Below are 7,770 nucleotides of genomic sequence, written 5' to 3'. Positions count from 1 at the left end.
GGAGCAACTGTTGAGGGCTGAGAAGCAAACAGCTTAGGGAGATCCCAGAGGACACAGCTAGAAGGGGGGGGGGGGGGGGACACAGCCCGGGTTAGAGAGGGGGGGCCGGGGGGGGTGGGCACAGAGAGAAGAGGGGCTTGGGTTTCTGGGACGCCAGTAAACCGATCCTGCCTGGACATTCAGGGTGGGAGCTTCTAATTGGTATTCCTGATTTCAGGACTGGCTGGCTGGCTGTCTCTCCCTCCTATCCCTCCTATCCCTCCTATCCCTCCTATCCCTCCTATCCCTCCTATCCCTCCTATCCCTCCTATCCCTCCTATCCCTCCCTCTCTCTCCCTCTCTCTCCTCTCTCTCCCTCTCTCCCTCTCTCTGGTTGTAGGAGCAGTGTGGGGGTGGGCATGCTGTAGAGTGAGATACGGGATATGGTGGGGGTGGTATACAGTGCATGTAAGCCATACAAATACCACATGGCTAGTTGTGTGCTGCAGATGTAAAGTATATATCTTTTGTGCCCTCTCTCTCTCTCTCTCTCCCTCTCTCCACCCCCCCCCCTTATATCTCTCTATTGTCAAGACATAAAAAGCTTCCTGATCAGAATAAGTACACCCATTCTGGAATTCCTGCTGTACTTCCTAGTAAATTCACTAGCAGCACTTAACCTTGCCTCCCAAAGAGCTTTCAGAATTTTTCAATTTTCTCGCTAAAACCATAGCCATCCAACCCCCCCCCCCCCTCCCCACCTCCTTTTCAAGGCTGCACTTGAGGTTTGAGATTCGGCACAAACATCCCCCCCCCTATCTGTGATTTGCTGCTAGCATCATCATCGTCATCCTCGGCGTCTTAGACAACAATAATAATCCCTGCAGCGTACTGCCTCGTCCAGGCGTTCCTTGATCTCTCGCTGCCTATCCTTCCTCCCTCTTAACGACAGGACAGCCTTGAAGCAGCAGTCTGGTGCTGGCCGTCCGGCTTCCCTTCCAGATCCTTCTGTCTCCCTTTCTTTCTTTCTTTCTTTCTTTTTTTTCTCCCTCGCTCCCTCTTCCTCTTATCTCCCTCATCCTATCTTCTCTGTATTGCTTGGAGAAATGTAGCAGGGGAGTTCGGAGAGATGAAAAGATGCTAGGATGTTTATTGAGAAAGAAACACAGCCAGGGGGGGGGGGGGGTCACACATATTTTTGAAAAATACTCACCGCTGTTCTAAATCACAGACAAAATGGCCGCCAAGAAGAACCGTAAACATTCCAGCCGGCACCTTGTCCAGCCACATTCAGTACCTCCCTCTCTACACCGAGCTGAACTCTGAACCCCACAGCCACACACACTGGTAGCAGGGTAAACACAGCAAAGACAACAAAGTAAATCACAGTCCACTTAAACTCACCCTAACAACTCCCACTGGTTTGCCATCATTAGACAGGACAAAAGAAGAAGGGAGAGGGGGTTGGAAAGAGGGAGGGAGGGAGGAGAGGGTGGGAGAGAAGAGAGGAGAAGAAGCGAGAAAAGAGAGATGGGAAGATACAATGATAATCCTGGGTATTATGCTCTGTGTTTACGTATGTATGAGTGTGTGTGTGTCTGTGTGTGTTGCCGCACCCATAATCACAATTCTTTGAACGACCTCAGAGGAAGCGAGGATAAGGACTCTCCTTCTGAGCCCGCGGCGTTCCGTAATCGCTGGCGGACTTCAAACGCTCAACCACGCGAAAACCTGCTACTAATGTTTTGGGACATTTTGTTTCTGTACTGGAGCCAGATGCCCAGCTACCCCTGATGCCAGCTCACCCACCCCTCCCCAGGGTTTGGATCTTCCCCCTGGCAGAATCACAGGAAACCAGGCCTCGCCACCAAGGATTCTGGTTCGGGTATGGAAAGGTTAGACGGGGCGTAAATCGCAATTGCGATTCATTTTCAAGTTAAACATAGTTGACTGTGCCGTATGGAAGCTCTGTTCAGTTGTTAATGTTTAACTACATCATGTGGAAAGGCAGATGACTGGAACACTGACCCAGCACAAGAATGTGTGGGAGCTCTGAGTGGAGGGCTCTACGACCACACTGAACCTTGGCTCTCAGGGGTGGGGTAGACCTCTGCTTTGTTTGCCCCTGTTTGTATGTGGATTAGACCTGGTGACTCGTGGTAAAAAGAGGAGGGAGCTGACAGGCAGGGGCTCTTTCATAGATGCCCACACACACACACACACACACACAAACGCACACCAAGTCATCGGCGAGCTTCAACATGTCCCCTGGAATACCACTCATTCCAAGAAGACCTCAGTGTTCCATCCCACCTCCCCCTGAATCCTGTCAGAAGTGAATCACCCCCATAATAACAGCCTCAAACTAACACCATGTATACACACACTCACACACTGGGGTGAATGACAACACCTCTCAATCTGTCAGTCAGGGGGTATATTAGGTGAGGTTGCCCCTCGTTGCACAATGCCAGGCCTTTGTGTGTGTCTGCGTGTGTTTGAGTGCCTGTGTATGTGTGTGTGTTTGAGTGCCTGTGTATGTGTGTGTGTTTGAGTGTCTGTGTGGTTGAAGCTAAACAACACCATGCCCTAACATCCAGAAGAAGCCTCTTTTATCTCTGTTAGCTCAATGAAAGGCTTTTAATTTCTCTGCTCTAATACGATAATAATTACGCACAACCCCAGGGGGGGGGGGGGGCTTTTGATGCTGAAGGTGTGTGTGTGGTGAGGTGAGGGGGGGGGCATGAAATTAAATGCAGGAAATTACTTGTGGAGTTAAAGACTCGATAGACAAAGGTTGGAAGCCCGGTTTACCCTTCGAGAGCCTTGAACTCAACAGGCAGTCTGTCTCTGCGATTCTCCCCGCCTTCTTCCAACCCCCCCTTTTCAACACTGCCCCCCCCCCCCTCACCCCAAAACCTCGCACCCCTCAACTCCAAACCAATGAAAGCAGGCGAGCTTAGACCAAACTACGGAACTTCTACTCCGATTGGATGCGATTTTCCGTGAGTTGGCTGTGAGTGCCGCACCAGGGCTTACACCATCATGTGACTTACACGACCTTACAGATCCAGTCATAACACCAGGCCACCTACGTCTGTGACCAAGCCTCAACAGTCAGTCCACAGCTCCTGGACTACAGTGAACCAACTGACAACTAATAAGGATCATTTAATGCTAATCCTAAACTCATGATGAAAGAATCATTTTGCCAGATATGAATTTGAATCCAGTAGGTAGTTGGTGTACGGTTTATGAGACAAGTTTTACAGGGAAATCCCGCTGTTGAAGCTGTTAAACATCTTGGAAAGGTTCTGAGCCCACCAAGCCCCCATGGACCGGGGGAGTCATTTCGGATATGCACAGTTGAAGAGGTCAAAGGTCACTGATGCTGTGGGCGTAGACATGGCTGTCATGCGTGGCATATCTGTGTGCCATGAGCCCCAACGTACTCTCAAACACCCCCGTCCCACATCCATGTGTCCCCATGTCTGCGGTGTTGTGTGTCCTGTGCTCCTGTTTAAGGCAGCGTGGCATAGTTGCGGCTCCAGAGTGTGTGACCGGCGATTGTAGGAATGTTTGTCTGTGAGACAGTATCCCACAGTCTCTCAAAAACCTGCTATTATTAGATAAACTTGAGGGAAATGGTGGAGAGAGAAAAAAAAATACTGAAAAAAAAGATAGAGAGAAAGAGAGACAGAAAAAGAGAGAGAGAGAGAGAGAGAACATTTTGGCTAAAAGACAGGGAGACATGGATTGAACTTGAAGGTGAGGCGGGCTGTTCCATTCAGCCATTGTAGGGGTGTCCTGAACGACAGAAGGGTGTATTTGCACTGCAGCCAAAGAGATTAGGTAATGAGGAGTTGGAAGGAGCCGAGCTTACAGAAGCACCCTCTAAATGAATGTGCCACAGCTGTATGCGCACTCTGAAGTACAGGGCCTCCAATTATAGGGGCTTTTTTAGTGGGCACCTGTTAAAAGGCTCCAACACAGCCTGGGCTCAGGGAACCAGACAAGACAGCCTTTAGAACAACTGTCCCAGAGACCAGGTGATGTCTGGGGGGGGGGGGGGGGGGGGGGGGGGAACACAGAGGGTGGGTGGGGTGGAACTGGAGAGAGGAAGGGATGAAGTTGAGAGAGAGGGACGGTTTTTTTCTCCCTCTTTTTCAAAAGGCTGGAGATGACTAACTCCGAGGGAAAGGGGTTCAGGTTTATGAGAGACACAGAGGACAGGTTTTTTTTATCCACAGACAGAAGAAAATGGGTTATTGCAGATGGAATGAAATATTTAAAAAGAATATGAAAATGGGTAAGGGGGCACATAATGAGGGAGAGGGTGAGAGAACCGAAGAGAGAGAAGAGAGAGAAACAGAGGAGAGACAGAGAAACCGAAGAGAGAGAGCGAGAGAGAGAGAGAGCGAGAGAGAGAGAGAGAGAGAGAGAGAGAGAGAGAGAGAGAGAGAGAGAGAGAGAAACAGACCCCACCCTAATGACCACACTAGTTTGCAAGAGCACAATGTTCAACATTCTGCGTACCTTCCTACATGGAAAGCGGATAGTGTAGACGGGATTTCGTTTTCAACACGACTTTTACACTACACATAAAACATCATACAACACTGTCTAAACGCACAATCAAGTCACATACAAATGTTCCAAGTTGCATTAATGTAGTAAATGCCCATATGAAACACAATCAGTCAACGGAACAAAACCTCCGGGGTGTATAGTGGAAGCGGGAGAGCGCGCCCCATCCGCGGCACAGCCAAGCCACTCATAGATCACAGATCAAAGCACGAGTGGCCATCCAGCGACAGACGGAGCGCAGCGCATGGGGAGAAGCAATACCGCAGTCCCCAGCGCGCTCACAAGAGCACTCAAGTGCGGAGCAGGGGGTTCCCGCAAGACTACAAAGAGCAAGTGCGATGTAAAACATCCCACGAATTTAACCTGATCCGCTCCCGTAGCCTACACTCTTCTTTTCAGAGCAAAAAAAAAACACCACAGTTACCTCAAGAAAACCGAGAAGAGAAAAGTGCAATACGTTGCGGAGAACGGGTTGTTTTATAAAGTTTAACTTACTGTGACATTTCCACCTGTTATCGTGTGCAAGGTTCAAAAGTGAAGGCACGCACTGATTCACAAAGTGGACATCTTGAAACAAATTCAATCAAATTGCACTCGATATGCTATGAAATACAACGATGTTTTTGTTATATTATTATATAGTCAAGTCAAGCGAGCCAGTGTACGAACCACTGTAATGCTAGTTTGCTCGTTTTCTTAAAAGCAGCGAATTGAGAGCAAGTGAGACAGACACCGCAAAGACCACAACCCTCGTTGAAGTCCAACCGGACAACGAAGTAAGGAAAACATGTTAACTTTCTCATACACAGGCTACTAGACGGGAAAGCATAAAATCGAAATGTCATACCTTGCAATGACCATAGAAGCAAGGTGCACAAGAGCGACGTGCGTCCGAATGTTACCATCCCGTCCATGGCTCCGTTCCAAAGTTTTAGAGATTTCTTTTTAATTCGTTTGTTACAGGTCTGTATTTGTGGCAGCGGCAGGTCTTCTTTCAGTCGTTTTCTTCTCCCTTCTCTTCCTTTCTCTCTCTCTCTCTCTCTCTCTCTAGCTTCTCTTACACACACCAACGCTAGTGCCCCCCTCTCATAGAGCGAGAAATCTGATGCTGGTGGCTTGGTCTTGGTTGATATATTTGCACAAAAGGTGACCCCCGCCCCCTCTCCCTCCCTCCCTCTCTGCCGCTCCACCTCAGTTACCGTGAAAAGGCTTGCTTGGCTAATCACGGATGGCTACAGGGGTGGCGGGATATTTCAAATGAAATACTTTTTTTCCCACACAACATAACAAACCACCCTGCACCTGATTCAAGAAGACTCACCCATATACTAACATTAAGCGACTGACAACATCTTGCACCACCAAATTGTAATGTGCTGTTTTGGGACATAGACTAAACAAACAAAAAATAAGGATTATCATTATTATATATATAATAATAATCGTACATAACACTAACATGATAAATCACCAAAAAAGTATAATAATGATTTAATGTATTATTATAATTATGAGGAGGGGGGGGGGGGGAACAATCTACAAGGCTGTTAATAGACGACAACAACATGCCGCTCATTCCGGACATGTAATCCCTTTACAATATTCCTATTTAGGCATCTGCTTATCAGCCCCTGGCTCCTTGTAATTACCAAAGACAGATTTGGAGGCTTTATCGGTCTTTATGTTGAATGCTGTGAGTGGCTACTCTGCGACCTGGAGACTAGGGTTTGGGTCAGATCCTATAAGCCGGCCTTTGGTAAGTCTAAACAAAGGCAATAAGTGAGCAGAGGGAAGGTAAGCTGTGTAGCTACACTGGAGACTGGATAGTACTCACTGGTCCATTACAACGTGAAGTCCCCTAGCATCCACAGGCAATAATAGTTTCTCCAAAGCAGTTGCCATTTAAGTACACATTCCGGAATAGTTGGGCCAAACCAGCTGTTTGATATTTTTGCCCCCCACCAACCCCCCATCCCCATCCCCATCCCCACCCTGCCCCCCTTAGTTGAGTAGAGGGGGTCTCCTGGCCCGAGGCATAAGAGCACGCAAACATGACTCACGCCAAGAGGGAGGGGTCTGTAATCGGAGGCGACCTCGCCCCCCCACCACCCCCCCCCCTCCTGACACACACAAACTAGTATGAGCGACACTGACAGAGGTTTATACTTAGAGCGTGATGGGTGATGAGACAGCTGGGTCATTGGCAACACACACCTACACACACACTCAAACTATTCTCGAGCGTGACGCCAGCAGAAAGCTACTTCCCACACTGGCTCGCAATGCTCTGCTCATCCCAGGTATCGACTGCTCAGAGGCAGGGCAGCATGTTGCAGAACGGAGACGCAGTGAAGAATCCTCCTCACCCACCAAACCCCCCCCCCCCCCCCCCCCCACCACCTCCTCCCCCACCCCCCCCCCCCCCCCCCCACCCCTCCCGGAGGAGAGTGGTTTAGTCCAGCTGGCCTAGAGTAAGACCGCCAAGCTTCACTTCTGCTCCCTGACCTTACATAAGGCCCTGCCCCGTGATTTACTACGTCATTACCTAATGCAGTCACACAGGATGGGACAGGAGGAAGATCCAGGTCTCTCCCTGACCCCTCTCCCGGGCCCGCGCTTCGCTGAGACCAGGCCGGGTGACGGATGGTCATATCTCGATAACCCCCCCCCCCCTCCATTTGGACCTGTTAAGTGTATGAGGGCAGGTTAAGCTGTCCAAACCCTGCATCGTTACACAGTCTAGTTCTGCTGTGCTGGGATACCTGACAGAGGAAGTGAGAGAGACGCATCAGCGTAAAACTGGGGGAGAGAGAGAGGGAGAGAGAGGCGTTACAGGGAATACACTACAAAGGAAAGAGAGGGATGAAATGAAAGAATAATGAAGGGAATGGATTAGAGGTGGGGTGGAGGGGGGATTCTTTTAATTCCAGAGTCAGGGGATGGTCTAACATATTGCCTCAGGATAAGACAAGGATATATGGGCTACGAGAAAAAAGAGAACAAGGAAGTGAGAAAGGGGGGAGAAAGAATGAAAGAGAGAGAGAGACAGAGTACAGAAGAATGCAGGGAAACTCTGACCTGTGATGGATTTCTGTCTTTAGTATATCACAGGATGCACAGATGTCAGTTCCACTTAGACGTCCTCTTCAGGTGAAATCATCTGTCTATTCTTTGATCTCTCTTTTCTGCATCCCCCCGGTCTCT

Source organism: Osmerus eperlanus, chromosome 7, assembly GCF_963692335.1.
Source record: "Osmerus eperlanus chromosome 7, fOsmEpe2.1, whole genome shotgun sequence".
Taxonomy (NCBI): domain Eukaryota; kingdom Metazoa; phylum Chordata; class Actinopteri; order Osmeriformes; family Osmeridae; genus Osmerus; species Osmerus eperlanus.
This window is presented reverse-complemented; position numbering follows the sequence as displayed.